The sequence below is a fragment of the Bos mutus genome, chromosome 25 (genome assembly GCF_027580195.1).
Source record: "Bos mutus isolate GX-2022 chromosome 25, NWIPB_WYAK_1.1, whole genome shotgun sequence".
Classification (NCBI taxonomy): Eukaryota; Metazoa; Chordata; class Mammalia; order Artiodactyla; family Bovidae; genus Bos; species Bos mutus.
Genome location: NC_091641.1, coordinates 22,108,837 through 22,127,577, shown reverse-complemented (window position 1 = coordinate 22,127,577; position 18,741 = coordinate 22,108,837). Strand labels below are relative to the sequence as shown.

General features: G+C 46.4%; 1 protein-coding gene across 6 annotated transcripts in view; it reads left to right on the top strand.

Annotated features, from left to right (window-relative positions):
- Positions 1 to 778: 778 nt before the first annotated feature.
- EEF2K (eukaryotic elongation factor 2 kinase) overlaps positions 779 to 18,741 on the top strand; it is a 71,797-nt gene continuing 53,834 nt past the window's right edge. Inside the window, exon 1 of one of the 6 annotated variants that reach the window (XM_070362662.1) lies at positions 779 to 1,075. The gene's annotated coding sequence lies outside the window, so the exon portion shown is untranslated. Of the gene's footprint in view, positions 1,076 to 1,793; positions 1,817 to 17,295; positions 17,321 to 18,741 lie in introns of those variants that run through there. The other 5 variants (XM_070362660.1, XM_070362657.1, XM_070362661.1 and 2 more) reach the window with 5 other exon arrangements.

Genomic DNA, 18,741 nt, shown 5'->3' with positions numbered 1-18,741 from the left:
AGAATATAATATGAACTTGTTCACAGTGGTTATCATTAGTTTTATTTCCTTTTTTTTCGTTATACTTTTCCATATTTATTCGTTCATTTCCCAGGTATTTATTAAGCACTTGCTAGATGCCAGGCCGGGAAGGATCCCCTGGTGGAGAGCATGACAACCCACGCCTGTATTCTTGCCTGGAGAATCCCATGGACATAGGAGCCTGGCGGGCTACAGTCCACAGGGTCACACAGAGTCGGACATAACTGAAGCAACTTAGCACGCACGCAGATGCCTCTTGCTAAGAGGACTACAGCAACGTACTATACAAATCATTACACAAATAATTGCCATAGTCATACATGCCTAAGTTTTTGCAAAGCAGAGATCAGGAAAAAAAAAAAGCGATTTCTGATTAAAAAAATATTTTAAGAGACGTACAATGAGATCAGATCATTACTGATTTTGGAAAGGATTCGAATACAGGAACTAGACAGGCAGCGGATGGAGAACCGGAGGGTGCGGTACGAGAGCAAGGGGTTAGCTGCCCCCTCTCAAATTACCCGCTGGGAGGGGGGCCCCTTTGCCAGTAGGTGGCCAGGCCCGCCCCAGGCGTTAGATCCGGAAGCTCTGTATTCAGCGGGCTAGTGAGCCGCAGACGCAGCGCCGGGAGGTCCACGCGGCGGCAGAAGGAGTCCGGGCGGCCACTGGGGGCGGCCACGTGAGCGCCGCGGCCCCGCCCCGGCCCGCCGCCTCCAGCCCCAGCCCCAGCTCTGCCAGTGTGGGGATCCGCCTCCCGCAAGCCGCGCTGCCGCTGCAGCTGCCCCAGCTCCGCTGATGGTCGCCCTCGGAACGCTCCCCTAGCGCCCCGGGGTCATTCCAGCGGCTCCGCGCACCCCTCGCGCCCCGGGATCGTTCCTGCGGCCACCGCCGCCTCCCCGGAGCGCCGGCCCGCGCGCCCGGCTCGCCGCTCCCCGGCATTTTCGGGGGGCCCGCCCGCCCTGCACCCTGGAGCACCGGGCCACGAGCCTCTGCCAGCTCCTCTGGATCCTCGCGGCCGTGGGCAGCGGCTGCCGCGCCGGTCCGCCCGAGGCAGGTAGGTGGGGCAGGGATCCGGCGCTGCAAACCTCCGCGCCCCGGTGCCGTCGGCGCCCGGAGCGCTCAAGGGTCCGGTGCTTAAAAGCGGGGCTCGAGGCGGAAGGAGAATGTGAGGGTTCAGCTCTTCGGCTTTCACTGTTTGCTTCTGTAAAATGGGAGCGTCGTGCCGATTAACGGCAGAGCCCATTGGGAAAATACTTGGCACTCGATGGTGTAGGGGAGGCAGCTTGGGGGCCTCCGTCTGGGGCGCCTCGGTGCCCGCAGAGGTGGGGGAGGGCTGCCTTCCTTTCCCGCGGGGCCCGAAGCCTCATCCCCCACCTGGGCCCCCAAACAAGAGGCCCCAGTTCCAGGAACCTCAAGGACAGTGTCGACGCACCCTTGCTGCACTGTTGACTGCGAGAGTTTCGGGTGTTGGCAGGCCCAGTGGACAAGTGCGCCAAGGGGCCGGGCATCAGTATGCGGAGTGGCGGGGCGGGGGCCTCCCCGGGTGAGTCCCGGCCTAGATCCGCTGCGCCGGCCTCGGGGGTTGCGGGGAACCCGCCCAGCTGCGCCCCGGGTGAGACACATGGGCTGCTGGGAGGAGGGTGGCTAGTCTGCCGGAGGGGAAGTTCTGTGGGAGCCTGACTTCTGGGTCCTCTGCCCTGGAAGCTGCTGCCTGGGGGCCGCTCAACCAGGAAATTGTCTACCCCTCTGATTTTACAGAGAAGGAAATTGAGGCCCAGGATAATCTTAACAGCAGGTACTAATGAGCAAGGTGGGCTAAGTGAAGGAATACAGAGCAAGCAGGTGGGAGCTGATAATGCCGTGTGTGTGGCGTGGGGAGTGGGGAGGTCTTTTGGTGGGTCATTGGGGAAGGCTTCCTGGAGGTGGTGATGGAAAGGATGCCTGTGGGAGGAAGTGAGATTTAGAGTTTCCTAGCTGTCCTTCTCCCTGGCCTCCACAGCACCTTTCATTTTTCACTCCAGGCATTTATTCAACAAATACAATAAAGCTACTGGGATTTCAGGGGTAACATGATGGTTGGGATTGCCATCCCAGCTCCTCTCCTATTCTTCTTCAAGAAGGGATGTGGGCTGCTGTCCCAAATTATCTTTTGTAGGGGGTGGGGAGAGAGGAAGTCAGGGTCTGAGGATCCCTTGAAATGATCTGTTTACATATGATCACTTGTGTACATTCTGTGATTTGCAGCAGGGTATTGTGTGTGTGTGTGTGCATGTGTGTGTGCGTGCTTTGGGTGACAGGACAGTACTTTCTGGCTGACTAAGGATGTATCACTGATGTGATCTTTAAACATTTTTAATGTTTTATGTGGCAGAGATGGCTGTTGGTCACCATGTCCTCTTCTTCCTAGGATATCATCCTGGTTGCATTTCGTGGGCTCCCTTACAATTTGTTGGGCCACATGACTAAGTTTTGGCTTGTTGGAATGTGAGCAGAAATAGTGTGTGTCTCCCCAAAGGCTGGACCCTAAAAACCTCCCCCATTCTCCCATTTACCCGCAGAGTTGAGAGGACTGTGAGGGCCTGGTGGAGGGCAGAGCCACAGCCTGGAAGGAGGCTGGGCCTCTGATTGACGGGAGCTCTCCTTTCACCTCTCTGGTGGTCTGTGACTATCTGCTGAAGAAACTGGGGCTCCAGGAAGCCCTATGAAAAGTCTGTGGGTATCAGAGGGGCTTCTTGGTTGCGGCTTTTCCCTCCAGGTGATCTGGTGTTCCACAGGGGAGAGTGTCTTTAGGCCCTTTTTCTCACACTGATCAGATTCCCCAAAGAAATCTGGTCCAGTCTTTGGTAGGGTTGACATCCAGGTGCCAGGACACAGAGCAATGTGGAAGAAAGCTGAGGGTCACAGCAGAAACTTGGATTTGTTCAGGCTCATTCTCTTAAGATTTACTCTTTCTGGTCTGATTCTTAAAGCTGATACAGAAAGTATTGATGACCAGGACCGCATTCAATGTAATAGTGGCTTGCTGGACTGATTTAAAAATAAACATTTTTGTGCTGGGGAGATCAGTTCTGCTGATCAAGAAGCTGCAGATGTAACCCCAGTGAACTGAGAATGTTCTAGAAGAAAGTGGCTGTAGTGCTCACTGTAGGATAAAAGTGGCTTGGCCCTTCAAGTGTTGCTGAATTATACTCCTGCCACCAAGGCTCATGGGCACAAGAAGCAGGCTTCAAACAAAGAAAGAAGTGAGTCACTAACAGGCTTGATGATAAAGGAGAAGACAGTCTCTTGTTCCCCAAAGACCCAGGGTTGTGGAACACCCAGAGGAGCATTTCAGATGGCTAGAAAATCAGAGGGCAGACAATGTTCAGTTCTCCAGCTGGGACACTTTCTAGACCTCACAAGGATTCCACAGGGAGTGGCCAAAATGCAGGAGGCTCAACTGAGAACATGTCTCTGGGTCAGTGGTTCTTGAATTTCGGTGCATATCCACATCACCTGGAGGAATTGTTTAAACACGGCTTGCCGGGCCCACCCCCAGAGTTTACTTGAGTAGGACTGGGAGGGGGCCCCAGAATTTGCACGTGTGACAAGCACAAAGTGGGACCTGCTAGTTGTCCCAGGAATCACAGTTTAAAAGTGGTTTAGCAAGTCAGGGCTGAGCGAAACCCTGGATGGATCTGCACTGGCTGCAAACCCCCCTCCCCTGCCTTCTAGCCACATGATTTGGGGCAAGTCAGTTCACCTCTCTGTTCCTCAGTTTCCTCATCTGTAGGATGAAGCTAATGGTGCCAAACTCCTGGAGCTCCAGCGAGGCTTCCTGGAGGAGGTGACATCTATCTAACCTGAGACCTGAGGGATGAGCAGAATTGGCTCGGGGATGGGTAGGGAGAGCAGGCTAGGCCGTGTGCCAAACAGATGGCACCGTGTGGGTGAGCCCAGGAGCGGGAACCCTTGCTCTCCAGGGGGCTGAGAGGAGTGATGGAGCAGGAGCTTTGTGCGTGGTGATGGAAAGCTGTGACTCTGTTCTGGGCTACGTGTCTCAGGACAGGAATGCAGTGCAGGGGAGGCTGACCAGGGTGCCGAAAACGGGCCTCGGGGATGGGATGGGCCTGATTGCAGCGCAAGTTACTTCTGTCCGCATTCCACCGGCTCACACGTAGCCCCCTGGCCTCACCTAGATGCAAAAGGATTTGGGCAGGGGAGCGCAAAACACAGTGGACAGCTGGCTTCTGTGCCACAGACCAGCTCTCTCACCTCTTCTCCACCTTGCTCACACTGCCCCACCTTGATAGATGAGTGAATTATGCAGATGAGAAAGCCGAGTTTCAGAGAGGTTAGGTAATTTGCCCAACTGCACTCGGCTAGTAGTGGCATAGCCCAGACTTGAACCCAGATCCATTCATCTCCAAAGCTTGTTGGGCCCAGTCCTGGTCTTGGCTGCTTTTTGAGGGCCTCCCCGTGATCCAGGCTTTCCCACTCAGGTTTTCCCACATACTCAGCTGTGTCTCCTGGCTAAGTAACCCCTAGATGCCTTGTAATTGTAACCTGATAGTCTCTCTGTTCCTCCATGCCTACAATGCCCATTATATCTGCAAAAATGGCCCACTTTTCTCCAGTTACTCATTCGTTCATGCACTCTGCATTTCTAGGGAACCTCGTGTGTGCCAGACATTGTACTCTGGGCTAGGAACTAGAAGGACTAAGACACGGCCCCTTTTGTTCCAGACACTCACATGGTCTGGGCACCGAGAGGCTATGTAAACACAGAGTTGCCCTGAGAAGTGAGACACGCTGTCTCTCTGGTCTGAGCCACCAAGAGTACAGAGTGTCCTGGGAACATGAGAAGGGTGCAAATAATTAAAAATTAAAATTCAGGCCCTCTTGTGCATTCTGTTCATTGAAGCTATACCTACAATATTGTGCTTTGTATTCTAAAAGGCATATTTTTGGTTTTTAAAACAATAACCTTTGAATCATAATGGCTTCATATGAACGAAGCACAGTGAACTGCAGTGATGTTTTTATGAGCCTTAGCAGAGTGAATGTTGACTTGTCTTCCTGGGTTCAGCTGTGGGTTGCTGCTCTTGTCAGTGAGTAAGCTGATTTCTCTGTCTCTTTCTGGTATGCATGGAGATGTGTTTTTAAAAGAGAAGAGGAGGGAAGGTGGATGGGGACATCTCCTTGGAATGCCACCAGAGTCATTCTAGAGTGGGGTTTCTCAGCCTCAGGACTATTGACAGTTTGGCTGGATAGCTCTTTGTTGTGGGAGCTATCTTGTGACAGCCAGAGGTGTCTCCAGTCATTGCCAAGTATCCCCTGTGAGGGCAAAATTGCCCTACTGTCTAGACTGTATTTGTTTCCTGTTGCTATTGTAACAAATTGCCACAGATTTAGTGCCTTAAAACAACAGATTTCTTTCCTTATGGTTCTGGAGGTGAGAAATTCAAAAGCCAGGGTAGTCAAGTTCAAAAGCAGGGCTATGTTCTGTCTGGAGGCTGCAGGGAAAATCTGTTTCTCTGCCTTTTCCAGCTTCTACAGGCCTCCCGCATGGCATAACTTCCCCTCTCGTCCCTTCGCCTGTCTTCCAGGCCAGCTGCGTAGCATCTTCAAATCTTTCTCTATGACTCCTTTTTCATTGTCATGTCTCTTGCTCTGACTCCTGCCTCCTTTTTATAAAGACTCACTTGATGATCCCAGATAATCTTTCATCTCAAGACCCTTCATTTAGTCCTACCTGCAAAGTTGATTTTGCCACATAAGGGAGTATATTTGCAGGCTTTGGAAATTAGGGTGTGGATATCTTTGTTGGAGGCGGGCATTAGTCTGCCCACCACATAGACTTTTGGGTTTCTGGATATAATGGAAACCCAGAGAAGTCTTTCTCAAGGGGGTAAAAATTTGAGCTGGATTTTGAAGGGAACAGAAGGATTTGGCAGCAGTTGGGAGAGGCATTCCAGAAAGAGGGTCCTTCAGGTGCAGGGGCAGGGACATGAGGACTTGGTCATGAATAGTGAGTGGTTCTTGGGTGGAGACATCTGTAAATCAGTCCTTTTACTCTGGCATTCTGACATGAACTGTATTCTTTCTTGAGATGGTTTTAATAAATGTTTATTTATGAATACCACCCGTATGCCGGGGATACGGTAGACACTGACCTGAATTTTTAGCTGGAGGCTTGACTTAGTAACTCCTGATACGACACTTTTGTTATCATCCCCACCCCCAGCAAATAAATGAAATGCAGCCTGGAAAGGCATTTGATGAGCACTTCGGGCTCCTAGCTGGGGAGCCAGCATTCAAGCTGGGTCCTGTGACTGCAGAATGCAGGGTCTTGGGCACAACACTGAGCTTTGTTTTTTCCCCAACTATTTTAAAATTGAAGTATAGTTGATTTACAGTATTATATTAGTTTAAAGTGTACAGCCTAGTAATTGAATGTTTTTTATAGACTATACTCTATTGAAAGTTATTATAGGATAATGGCTATAATTCCCTGTGCTGTAAATATATCCTTGTTGTTTCTCTAGTTTATACATAGTAGTCTGGATCTTTTAACGTGCCTCTCCATTTTAACCCTCTCCCCGCTATGTTTTCTGTGTCTGTGAGTCTGTTTCTGTTTTGCTATAAACATTCATTTGTTATATTTTTAGATTCCACAAATAAGTGCTAACATACAGTATTCTCTGACTTGTTCACTAAGCATAATGATATCTAGGTCCATCCACATTATTGCAAATGGCAGAATTTCCTTACTTTTTGGTGGCTGGGTAATATTCCATTGTATATATGTATGTATATATGTGTATGTTTTTATATATTTATATAGGCTTCCCTGATAGCTCAGTAGTAAAGAATCCACCTGCCATGCAGGAGACCTGGGTTTGATCCCTGGGTGGAAAAGATTCCCAGGAGAAGGAAGTGGCAACCCACTCCAGTATGCTTGCCTGGAAAATCCTCTGGACAGAGGAGCCTGGTGGGCTACAATCCATGGAATCACAAGAATTGGACTTGACTTAGAAACTAAACCAGCACCACCACACACACACACACACACACACACACACACACACACCATCTTATTTATCAGTTCATCTGTTGATGGACACAGGTTGCTTCCGTATCTAGGCTGTTGTAAACAGTGCTGCTATGAATGTTGAACATTGGATCCTTGTATCTTTTTGAATTGTTTTCTTTTTTTTTTTGGATATATACCCAGGAGTGGAATTGCTAGATCCTATTACAGTTCCATTTTTAGCTTTTATACTATATTCCATATTTATACAGCCTATACTGTGTTACATACTTACAAATTTGTAATTGGTGGCTTCACCAATTAAATTCCCACACAAAAGTGGACCTTTTCTCCACATCCTTGCCAACATTTTTATCTGTAGGCTTTTTGATGATAGCCCTCCTGACAGGTGTGAGGTGGTATCTCATCATGGGTTTTAAAAAATGTATTTATTTATGTATTTGTCTGTGTTGGGTCTTAGTTGTGGCTGGTGAGCTGTGTTGCCCTGTGGCACGTGGGATCTTGGTTCTCTGACCGGGGATCAAACCCACGTTCCCCGCATTGGAGGTGGATTCTTATCCACTGGACCACTGGAAAAGTCCCTCGTTGTTTTTATTTGCGTTTCTCCAGCGATTGGGCTTCTCAGGTAGCTCAGTGGGTAAAGAATCCGCCTGCAGTGTAGGAGACCTGGCAGATGCGAGTTCATCCCTGGGCTGGGAAGATCCCCTGAAAGACGGCATGGCAACCCACTCCAGTATTCTTGCCTGGAGAATCCCATGGGCAGAGGAGCCTGGTGGGCTACAGTCCATAGGGTTGCAAAGGGTTGGACACGACTGAGTGACTAAACACACACACTCCAACAATTAGTGATGTTGAGCACCCTATGTGCCTTTTCACCAGCTTTATGAGGTATAATTAACAAATAAAAATTGTACATATTTAAGGTATACAATGTGATGAATTGATATACATGTATTTGTGAAATGGTTACCACAATCAACCTAATTAATGCATCCATAATCTCATATAGTTACCATTCGTTTTATTTTGGTTTTGTGTGTGTGTGTGTGTATGAGAGAACAGTTAAGATTTACTCTCTTAAGCAAATTTCAAGTACACAGTTCAGTATTATTACCTATAGTCACCAGGCTGTACACTAGATCTCCAGGCCTCAATTCATCGTATAACTGAAACTTTGTACTCCTTGGCATTCTCTCTCCATTTCCTCCACCCCACCCCCAGCCCCTGGCAACCACCACTCTACTCTCCGCTTCTCTGAGTTTGGCTTTTTACAGACTCCACGTGTAAGTGAGATCATACAATATTTTTGTGTGTCTGGCTTGTTTCACTTAACATAATGTCCTCCTGGTTATCCATGTTATTGCAAATGACAGGATTTCCTTCTTTTTTAAGACTGAGTAATATCCCATTGTGTACATAATACATGAACTTAGGCAAACTCCAGGAGCTAGTGAGGGACAGGGAGGCCTGACATGCTGTAGTCCGTGGGGTTGCAAAGAGCCAGGTATGACTTAATGACTGAACAACAACAACAAATAGATATACCACATTTTCTTTATCCATTCATGTGTCAGACACCTAGGTATGTTTCCATACCTTGGCTATTGTGAATAACGCTGCAGTGAACACAGGAATGCACCAAGATAAGTTTCTGTTTCTTGTTTGAAGGAAACTGAGAACTCAATCTAGAGCCCAGGACATCCTTGGAACAAGCCAGGAGCAGTCCAGGGCAGCCTGGGTCTGCTCAGTTTCCCTCCCTGGAGTGGCCCTGTCGGAGATGGGCAGTCATTTCTCTGCCCGGTGTCACCTGTCATTGCCAGAAGGGAGAGTCCACATTGAGAGCTTAGCATGGTGCCTTGGACACAGCAAGCTGTCCACATGTGTTACTTGTCTGTCTTAGTTCAGTAAACATTGTGCATTTTTGTGGCCAATGGGAGCAAAGGCCTCTTCTGCTTTCTTGTCACTCATTTGCAGCATAAAAACCACATCTGTCTCGGGTAAGATGAACTCATGAGAAACCCATCGTTCCTTCTGGTTGGTGGGATAAGACAGAGAGTTCCTGGATAGAACTAGAGATCATCATACTAAGTGAAGTAAGTCAGACAGAGCAAGACAAATATGATATGAGATCACTTATAGGTTGAATCTAAAATAAAGATAATAATGAACTTATTTACAAAACAGAAATAAGCTCACATAGAAAACACACTTAGCAAAGAGGAAAGGGAAGGAAGGGATAAATTAGGGTTTTAGGATTAACAGATATACCCTACTATATATAAACTAGCTAAACAACAGGGATTTAGTGTGTAGCACAGGAAACTACATTCAGTATCTTGTGATAACCTATAATGGAAAGGAATCTGAAAAAGAATATATATGTACAACTGAATCACTTGGCTATGTACCTGCAACTAACACAATATTGTAAATCAACTATACTCATAATAATTTTAAAAAAGAGAGTTCTTGGCATGGTATCTAAAGGAAGTAGCAGAAGACCTACCAGTCTGGGAGTGGCGGAATGGAGGAGAGAAGTAATGAGGGGAAGTGGAACTACAGTTTCATTTGTCATATCAGAAAATCGATAGATAACAAATAACAGAGAGGACTTCCCTAGTGATCCAGTGGTTAAGAATCTGCCTGTTCAGGCAGGGCACACAGGTTTGATCCCTGGACGGGGAAGATGCCACAGGGTAATTAATCCTGTGCCCCACAACCACTGAAGCCCATGTGCCATAGAACCTGTGCTCTGCACCCAGAGAAGCCACCGCAATGAGAAACCCACATGCTGCAGCTGGAGAAAGCCCATGCACAGCAACGAAGACCCAGTGAAGCCAAAAATAAATGATTAAAATTAAGAAAAGAAATAACAGAGAAAGCATATTACTTAGAGATATAGTGTTATCTACCAAGAGTCACGTCTAGAAAATTGGAAGTGGCTGCCCCGGAGGTGGGAAGGAGAGCTGCCCATGTACTGCTGCACAGGTTGTTCACTAGAGTTGAGCATACCTAACCTGTGTGCTCATACACAGTGGCCCTCATAGGAAAGGGGTGTTGTTTTTAACCCTGCGCTTTAAGCTGCGTGTGTGCTCGGTTATGTCCAACTCTTCGCAACCCCATGGACTGTAGCCCTTCAGGTTCCTCTTTCCATGAAATTTTCCAGGCAAGAATACTGGAGTGGATTGCCATTTCCTTCTCCAGTGCTTTAATGAAAGATTTTTTAAAATTATGTGTACATAACATACTGTGACCCTAAGTCCTGGTTAGGTTTTGGATTTTTCATGTTGCAGATGACACAAGACCTATGTGTACTCAGCCAGATTGGCCCCCACATGCCCCAGAGGGCAAGGGTTTATTGTGTCATATCGTTCAGAAGTCCAGGCAGGGAGTTTGGCTTCAAGCATGTTTGGATTCAGGATCTCAAATGGTATCATCACTATTCATTTTTCTCTACATCTCTTGTTCTGCTCTTCACCAAATGTCAGCTTCACCAAATGTCAACCAGATGCTCTCTGATGACCTCAGCCCTTGTCTCGGATTAATATGCTGCAGGAAATGACTGATCTTCTCTTCTAGTTGCTCAAGCGAAAGCCCCAGGCTTACCTGGGATTGGGCCATAGTGGTTTGACTTGAGTCACATGCCCATCCCTGAATCAGTCACTTTGAGCAGTACTTGCACGCTGCGATGGGCTTAGCAGGGTCATGTGACATACCCCGTTACCTGGGGCTGAATCTCCAACCCCAACCACATGACCTGAGAGCTGGGGACAAGCAGATCCCCAAACAGAAACAGGTGTATGACATGAGGTGACCCACAAGTCACCCAGTCCACTGTGGTTCAGTTAAGGACTGGTGAGTTCTGCTGTGTTGGGCATATACTAGTGGGTATCCTGGCAGCTCAGCATGGCCCATGTTGGCTCTGGGGTGCTGGCTCCCAGGAGTGGTAGGTGGGAGATTCCAGCTCATTTCTACAGCAGGAAGTCAGCTCCAGGGGGTGAGGGGAGCCCCAGGGAGGGCCGGTGTCACTGTGGCCTGGCCTACAGGACTTGACCTAGGCATTGCAGTCATCATTTCCTCCCCTGTGGCTGCCAGAGAAGCCCTTTATGGCAGGACACAGTGAGCAGTGGTTCGGCGGTCAGAGCCTTAGATAGCCTGCTCCCTGAGGCCCCCTGAAGAAGCTTGGCCTGGCTGCTAACCAGGCATCCAGGCCACCAGTGTGGCTGGGACCCAGGACTCGGCTCTGTTTAGTGATGGTAATAAAAATGATGATGGTAATTATAGCCCTAATGCTTGCTCTGTGCTAGCACGGTCAAGTCAGAGGGGTGAGTGCAACTCTGCACCCCAGGTTACAGTGAGAACCCTGAGGCCAAGAGGTAAGGTCACACAGCTAAGAAGTGGCAGAGTTGGGACTTGAACTCAGGCCTGACTCAGAGCTCTGCTCAGCTGCCTCTCCATAGAAGTATTTTCCCAGGATATGTCACTGACTAGGAAGGAAAGATGTGGATGTCTGAGTGAGGGCAGAGGAGAGCTTCTTGAGAATCCTGATATCTTGGGAACCGAGGTTCTGCTCCTGGTCTGTCTCTCTGCTCACACAGAAGCCCTTTGTGGGCCAAACAAAGCCCAGGTTTGATGGAGATTCCTAGGAGGGTAAGTGTTGAAACAGGCATCGTAGGGCTGAGTTATGGGCCAGTGAGGGCTCCTTGCTTGTTTACGGGAATCCAACGTCCTCCAGGGGCTCAGTCTTTATGGGCAGATGTGGAAGCAGCTACCACGTTAGGACTCTGGACTGAGACCACAGTTTTCCCAGGCTGACCTCCCCAGGCATCAGTTTGTCATAAGAGATATGATATGACTTTTTATGACAGGGAAGAGAAGGGGCTCCTGGACCAGATAGAATTAGCCACTTGTAGAAAAAAAAGAAAACTATAATATGATACATAAGTTTAGATAGCAAACTCTGAAGATTGTGAGTCCAGGATAATTATGCTCCCCATGATATAAGATTATGCTGTTCCAGGCTCTCTGTATTTCATGACTCTGTCATCCTCAGCACATGGCTTCCTTCTCATGGATAAATTTAGCTGCTTGGGCTCCAGCTATCATACCTGCATTCCAGCCAGCAGGAAGGAGAGAGAGCAGAAAGGTATACTTCCTCTCTTAAAATTTGTATTTGTTTATTTATTTTTAACTTTTTATTTTGTGTTGGGATATAGCCGATTAACAATGTTGTGATAGTTTCTCTTAATTTTTTTAAAAAAATATTTATGTATTTATTTATCTGGCTGTGCTGGGTCTTAGTTATGGCGTATGGATCTTGTTCCCTGATCTAGGCCCTCTGCCTTGGGAATGCAGAGTCTTAACCCCCCTGGACCACCAGGCAAGTCTTTCTATGTAGCACAGGGAACTATATTCAATATCCTGTGACAAGAATATGAAAAAGAATTTTTATGTATAACTGAATCACTTTGCTGTGCAGCAGAAATTAACAGAACATTGTAAATCAACCGTACTTGAATAAAATAAAATTTAAAAACCCTTCCCTAAAGTTGCATACAGCCCTTCTGCTCATATCCCCTTGGCCAGGACTTGGTGACATGGTCACCCCTAATTACAAAGGAATCTGGGAAATGTAGACTTTGAGCGGCTACATGCTTGGCTGAAAAGCCATGGTTCTGATATTAAGAAGGAGAGAAGAGCTGTTGGGGGGCAGTTAGCAGGCATTGCCACAGCTGCCTTAAGAGCAAATTTATGATCACCGAACAGCCTTAAAACAGACCCCCCTCGCTCAGTTCTGGAATCCGTTATCAAGTGCCTGCCAGGGTCACAGCTGCTTGTCTGCAGCTCATTTTGTTTCCCAGGACTGGGGAAAAGGTCAGATCGGCGGTGGAACGTGGCCGAGGGCTGGGGTGCTGGTCCGAATTCCCCTGTGAGCTACCGTGGAACCTCGGTCTGGCCATTTTCCCACTCAGCTGCCCTCATGGATGGGGGAGTTAGTGAGATGAGCTAACGTAGTCCAGGTCGCCAGCGGCACAGCTGGAATTTGCACCCTTGGCAGCCTGGCTTCTGAGCCCAGGCTCTTAACCGCTGGGCTACACTGCCCGGCGGTCTGAAGCTGAAGCTGTGGTTCCGGCTCCTCCCCTGGCACGGGTGTGGCCCCAGAGGCCAGTGGCCTGGCTGGGTGCAGCCCCAGGCAACCATCTGTCTTGGTCAGCAGGGACCGTGGCCAAGGGCTGACCAGGGCAGAGTAGGCCTTGGGGCTGGGAGCGGCCGAGGGTGGAGAGAAGCGGGCACAGGGCCTGGGGACGATTTTGGTAACAAGCAGGATCAGGTGGCTCTGGCATCGGATCCAGGCGGTGACTGTCTTGCCCAGAGGGTCAGAGACAGACTCGGCAGTTGACACCCAGAGCAGCAATTTTCAAACTGAGTTGAGAAATCTGTGTGGGTGGTGCGTTAAGGATAAAGAGTAAAAAAGAAAGAAAAGAGCAAAACAAGAAGAATAGAAAATAGCAGAGTGCATTGTACAGAGTAAGGCTAAGTACAGTTTCCTGACATTTTAACTTACATTTTATAGGTATGCACTGGGTTAGAATATAAATATATTTCTTTCTGTGATGACTGTCAAGAAAGTGCTGAAGGGAACTTCCCTGGCAATCCAGTGGTTAAAAAATCTGTGCTTCCATGGCAGGGGGCACAGGTCTGATCCCTCCTTAGGGAACTGAGATCACAGGTGCAGTGCGGTGCAGCCAAAAAATAAATGAATAAAAATAAATTTAAGTAAGCCTCTTTTTTAAAAAAAAGAAAGAAAAAGTGCTGAAGCCTGAGGTCAATAAGCCTGCCTGCTAATGGAAAGGGCTGTTAAGAAGAATTGGAATTACTGACTTGATCTAAAAAAATTTTTTTGTCTTTCACTTATTTATTATTTTATATTGAAAGCAACCCAGCTTTATAAAAAGTTAAAACAGTATCAGATCAGATCAGATCAGTCGCTCAGCGTGTCCGACTCTTTGCGACCCCATGAACCGCAGCATAACAGGCCTCCTTGTCCATCACCAACTCCCGGAGTTCACTCAGACTCACGTCCATTGAGTCAGTGATGCCATCCAGCCATCTCATCCTCTGTCATCCCCTTCTCCTCTTGCCCGCAATCCCTCCCAGCATCAGAGTCTTTTCCAATGAGTCAACTCTTCGCATGAGGTGGCCAAAGTACTGGAGTTTCAACTTTAGCATCATTTCTTCCAAAGAAATCCCAGGGCTGATCTCCTTCAGAATGGACTGGTTGGATCTCCTTGCAGTCCAAGGGACTCTCAAGAGTCTTCTCCAACACCACAGTTCAAAAGCATCAATTCTTCAGCGCTCAGCCTTCTTCACAGTCCAACTCTCACATCCATACATGACCACTGGAAAAACCATAGCCTTGACTAGACGAACCTTTGTTGGCAAAGTAATGTCTCTGCTTTTGAATATGCTATCTAGGTTGGTCATAACTTTTCTTCCAAGGAGTAAGCGTCTTTTAATTTCATGGCTGCAGTCACCATCTGCAGTGATTTTGGAGCCCCCCAAAATAAAGTCTGACACTGTTTCCACTGTTTCCCCATCTATTTCCCATGAAGTGATGGGACTGGATGCCATGATCTTCGTTTTCTGAATGTTGAGCTTTAAGCCAACTTTTTCACTCTCCTCTTTCACTTTCATCAAGAGGCTTTTGAGTTCCTCCTCACTTTCTGCCATAAGGGTGGTGTTATCTGCATATCTGAGGTTATTGATATTTCTTCCGGCAACCTTGATTCCAGTTTGTGTTTCTTCCAGTCCAGCGTTTCTCATGATGTACTCTGCATATAAGTTAAATAAACAGGGTGACAATATACAGCCTTGACGAACTCCTTTTCCTATTTGGAACCAGTCTGTTGTTCCATGTCCAGTTCTAACTGTTGCTTCCTGACCTGCATACAAATTTCTCAAGAGGCAGATCACGTGGTCTGGTATTCCCATCTCTTTCAGAATTTTCCACAGTTTATTGTGATCCACACAGTCAAAGGCTTTGGCATAGTCAATAAAGCAGAAGCAGATATTTTTCTGGAACTCTCTTGCTTTTTCCATGATCCAGCGGATGTTGGCAATTTGATCTCTGGTTCCTCTGCCTTTTCTAAAACCAGCTTGAACATCAGGAAGTTCACGGTTCACGTATTGCTGAAGCCTGGCTTGGAGAATTTTAAGCGTTACTTTACTAGTGTGTGAGATGAGTGCAATTGTACGGCAGTTTGAGCATTCTTTGGCATTGCCTTTCTTTGGGATTGGAATGAAAACTGACCTTTTCCAGTCTGTGGCCACTGCTGAGTTTTCCAAATTTGCTGGCATATTGAGTGCAGCACTTTCACAGCATCATCTTTCAGTATAGAAGTGTACAAAATGTTAAAAACTTTCCTCCACCCCCAGCTCCTGGTCCCACTGCCCATCCCAGTGCTGGTAATGCTCTTATGGGCCCTTCAGGGAAGTTTTAACAGAGCTACAAATGTACCTTTTCTTTTAGCACGGATAGGCTCACCATAATGTAACTGCTCTTCTGCAACTTGATTTTTAAATTTAATGGTTTTTTTTGTCTATCTTATTTTTTTTTCTTTTTTTAACTTTTAGTTTTATTGAAATATAATTCACAAACCTTCCCGCCCACCTATTTACAGTATACAGTTCAGTGGTTTTAAATCTATTTAGAGTGATGCAACCAACACAATCAATTTTAGAACATTTTCATCAATGCAAAAGAAACCCTTTTGAGATTGTTCCCCATTTCCTCCCAACTCTCCCCTCTCCCATCCTTGGGCGACCACTTTCTTATAGATTTGCCTTCTCTGGAATTTTTCTGTAAATGGAATCATTCAATTTATCGTCTTTTTTTGAAGTGTCTTCTTTCACTTAGTATCATCAGTGCTTCATTCCTTTTCCTGGCTGAATAGGGTTCTGTTGTATAGACAGACCACATTTTATTTATCTGTTCATCAGTTAATGGGTATTTGGGTAGTTTTCCGTTTTGGCTATTTTGTATAATACTGCTGTGAAACAGATGTCACAAGTGTTTGTTGTGGACCTGTTTTCATTTCTCTTGTGTATATTATACCTTGGAGTATGGTTGCTGGAGGGCTTCCCACGTGGTGCTAGTGGTAAAGAACCTTCCTGCCGATGCAGGAGACATGAGTTTGATCCCTGGGTCAGGAAGATCCCCTGGAGCAGGGGATGGCAACCCATTCCAGTATTCTTGCCTGGAAAATCCCATGGACAGAGGAGCCTGGCCGGCTGTAATCCGTAAGGTGCAAAGAGTCGTGCATGAGCAACTTAGCACGCCGACATAATTGCTGGAGCACGTGGTAATTCTGTGTTTTAACTTTTTGAGAAATTGCCAGACTGTTTTCTAAAGTGACTGCAATATTTTACATTCCCATTAACAGTGTGTGAGGGTTTCCAGTTTCTCCACATCCTCATCAAAACTTGTCAATTTCCATTAAAAAAAATTTTTTTTTGACTGCACCCTACAGTTTGTGAGATCTCATTCCTTGACCAACAACTGAACCCTTGCCCCCTCCAGTGGAAGTGTGGAGGCCTAACCACTGGACTGTCCTACTGCGTGTGACTTTTATTTGTATTTCCCTAATGGCTAATGATGTTGAGCATCTTTTCATGTGTTTATTGGCCATGTGTATTTTCTTTAGAGAAATGTGTATTCAACTCTTTTGCCCATTTTTATTTGGGTTATTTTTCTTTTTATCGTTAAGTAGTGTGAGTCCTGGTGCTTCCCAGGTGGCTCAGTGGTAAAGAATCCGTCTGCATTGCGGGAGACACGGGGTTTAATACCTGAGTCGGGAAGATCCCCTAGAGAAGGAAATGGCAACCTTCTCCAGTATTCTTGTCTGGAAAATTCCATGGGCAGAGGAGCCTGGCAGGCTACAGTCTGTGGAGTTGCAAAGGAGTTGGACACAACTTAGCGACTCAACAACAATAGTATGAGTCATAGTCCCATATCAGACATACGATTTCCAAAATTTTTTTCCCAATATGTGAGCTGTCCCTCTGCTCTCTTGGTGCTGTCCACTGAAGCACAAACGTTTTTAATTTTGATGATGTCCAACATATCTATTCTTTTGTTGCTTGTAATTCTAGTATCCTAAGGCTTTGCCTAACTCAGCTTTGCAAAGATTTTCTCCTGTGTTTTCTTCCCAGAGTTTCGGCTCTTATATTTAAGCCTTTGATCCATTTTGAGTTAATCTGTATAAGGTAAGGAAGGAGTTCAGCTTCGTCCTTTTGCATGTGTATATTCACTTGGTCTGTCACCATTTGCTGAAAAGATTATTCTTGGGATGTCCCTGATGGTCCGGTCGTCAAGACTCTCTGCTTACAACGTATGGGATGTGGATTCTACTGCTGATTGGGAAACTTAGATCCCACGTGCCACATGGTGTAGCAAAAATGAAAAAAGTCCTAATGGATAGATAATTCTTCCCCCATTGAATTATCTTAGCACCCCTTTCAAAAATCAGTTGGCTGTAAATGTTCATTTTTGGACTCTAAATTCTATTCCGTTGATCTCTGTGTCTGTCCTCTTGCCATTACTGTCTTAATTACTTTAGCTTTAGCTTTAGCTTTGAATTCAGAAAGTATGATTCTTGCAACTTTTACAAGATTCTTTTGGTTGTTCTGGGCCCGATGAATTTCCATATGAACTTTAAGACCAGTCTGTTATTCAATAAAGGCATTGGAATTTTGATAGTGATTGGGTTGAATTCGTAGATCAATTTGGGGAGTATTTCAAACTTAGCTATGTTAAATTTTCTGATCTATGAACACAGGGTGTCTTTACACTTACTTCAGTCTTTTCATTTCTCTGACGTGTTTTGTTTTTCACTGTTCAAGTCCTGTACTTATTTTGTTTGTCAGATTTTTTTGTTTAATTTTTTGGCTGAGTGCCTTCTGGAATCTTAGTTCCTTGACCAGGGATCAAAACAAACCATGCCTCCTGCCATGGAAGCATGGGGTCCTAACCACTGGACTGCCAAGGAATTCCCTAGCCAAGTTTTTTATTCTTTTTGATGCTATTATAGATGAAATTGTTTTCTTGATTTCATTTTTGAGTTTTCATTGCTAGTGCATAGAAATACTGTTGGTTTTTGTATCCTACAGTGTGGCTGAACTCTTTCATGACAGTCTTTGGACGTCTTTGTATATCTGTATTCCTTTTTCTTGGTAACAGTTACATAGTATTCCATGGTGTAGAAAAACTAGTTTATGTAACAGGCCTCCATTGATGGTCACTGTGGGCTCTTCCCTTTTTTTGCTGTTACTAATTATGCTGTGGAGAACACTTCTTCAGACCACTCATCCGTTCCAGGGACGTGTGCCGAGGGCCTGCTCTGTGCCAGGCACTATTTAAGGCACCAGGGCTACAGATGATAAAGAAGTAAATAAGAGGATTTCAGCTTGGGGAAATCTCTGTGAAGAAAATAGAATGGGGTGATGTAGTTGAGAGTACTGGATGTGCGTTTGAGAGGGGTTCTTTGAGTTGAATCAGAAAAGATGTCTCTGGAAAGGTGACTTTTGAACTGGGATCCAAATGATGAGAAAGACCCACATGGGGAGATTGGGAAGGTTTTCCAGGCACAGGGGACAGCAAGTACCCAGGCCCTGAGATGGGAATGGGT